The sequence below is a fragment of the Anabas testudineus genome, chromosome 1 (assembly GCF_900324465.2).
Source record: "Anabas testudineus chromosome 1, fAnaTes1.2, whole genome shotgun sequence".
Lineage (NCBI taxonomy): Eukaryota > Metazoa > Chordata > Actinopteri > Anabantiformes > Anabantidae > Anabas > Anabas testudineus.
In genome coordinates, this window is record NC_046610.1 from 6,264,496 (window position 1) to 6,266,596 (window position 2,101).

Below are 2,101 nucleotides of genomic sequence, written 5' to 3' on the forward strand. Positions count from 1 at the left end.
GTAACCATGTTTCTTTGCCACTGTATTTTCTGCAGCATCATACTCCAGCTGAGCATACAGCTGTGCACAGGATTATCCTCTGTTTGTTCTGTGCTTTCTTTGCCAAACAAATTTACTTTATTTTTTCAAGGTAGTTGGTTTCCTAAATTCTATTTAGCAAGTAGCTTTTCAGTTAAGTGACTCTAACTTGGTTTTAGTGGCCAACATTTGGAAAGAGTAAGTTCAGTTTACTTGTACAATTACATTTGAAGTTAACAAATAACAAATAAAACAAACCTATACTATAGTAAACAAACCTATACTATAGTAAAATTATTTCCCTATTACAAAACAATCTGTTTCTTAGATTAAGGTCAAGTTATCAACTTTTAGAACTAATAGTTAAACATGTAAGGAGCCTACTGGGTATGGTTTCACTGCTTCTGAGTTTGAAATGGATGCAGTTGTCCAGGATCAGCAGGGAACAGATCAGTGAGCAGATCACCAACATTAGTTTTCCTTCTGAAGCAGAGTCTGGAGCTGGAACAGCTGCTCTGAGACACCCTGTCTCTGCAGCAGGTCAGAGGGTGACTGTAGAAACGTCTCAGTGGAACAGAGATGCATGTGTGTGAGTGAGAGAGCAAGAAAAGGGAAAGCACAAATGCGTAGATAGATAGCATTGGACAGACATAAAAGCAGCAGGGTACATCCATCCACTTGATGGAAGCTCCACCTGCATAGGCTGCATAGTGGAGGATAGCGAGGCTGCTGGAGTGGGGAGAGCCCTGCTGCGTGTCCATCAGTTTCAGATAATCCCTGCTGTTGCAGAAGTGTCCTTGAGTCACATGTTGAACCCCTTCCTGTTCAGAGACTCCACTGACTGCTGTTGCACTCCAAACTACAGTGAATTGTGCATCTGTCTTTTATCCACAGGCAAGATTATGTCAACAGCTCGGCTGAAGTGGAGGCATGAAACAAACCTGTACTGAATCCACAACCGCCACACCCACTCCAAGATTGATATTGGTGTTTGTCTGCGTGTGAGGGCGTGAGGGTTCGTTGACAATGACAAATAATGGTAAAGAGGATAAGAAGCTGCATTTGTGCAATATTAGATAGAATGTCAGAGGAATATATGGCAGCAGGTTGTATTTATGAACTTGTGAATTGTAGGAGCGTTACAGTGCAGAGATGTTTAATCTTTGTGTTGGGGGAAAGTCACACAAAATCTCACCGCTGTATAGAGGAACGCCGGACATAAATCCAAATATAAACAAGAGACGGCAAAAAGAGTGCATTTTTATATGAATAAATAAATGGTGGTGGAAGGGAGGACATTGCCTTATGTGGATGGGAAAGTGTTTGTATGCATACAATTTTAACATACAGGCCACATAGTACTACATAGTAGATTGCTACAGCACCCCAGATAACGCAGCAGTTTGGATTTTTAAGAAATAAACATGTACACTAAAAATAGTCATTATGTGACTATTTTGATAGATTATTTAGAGCTTATGTGATAACCAATGTGATTAGATTGAGCAATATTGCAGGTACTGTATAAACTTATGGTGTATTCCATTGACCCCAGTGTCCTTGTGCTGTGGCTTTTTGTTGTACTACTGCTGTTCATCAGCACATAAATAATAAAGTTAAAAATGCTTAGTGAAAACAAAATGTACATATTACTGTTTTGATTTGTTTGTTTGTTTTTGATTTAGTTGTTTTCATGAGTGACAGAAAACAGAAAATGACAGAAAAATACACGATAAGCACAAATAGTTTGACATTGGATATAAATCTATGAAAATGAGTTTACTTAGGTTACACTAGTAGCTTATGAAAGATCTGTAGCCTTTGAGGAAATAAATTGAATTATGATTTGTATATTGACATTGAGTGTTAGGAATCCACACTACCTACTGCATACTGGTGGAGGTGATTTCCAATAGCTCTGCAGCAACATGGTTATAATTAGGAGTGATTTTTTTGGGGGATTTGCGACTGATTGGAAACCTCCCATCAGTGGATACAGACGCTCACCAAAGTCTGGATGAAAGTGCTTAAATGACAGTAACACACTTACAGAAATGAATAACTGATAATAATTCAGGTAAAT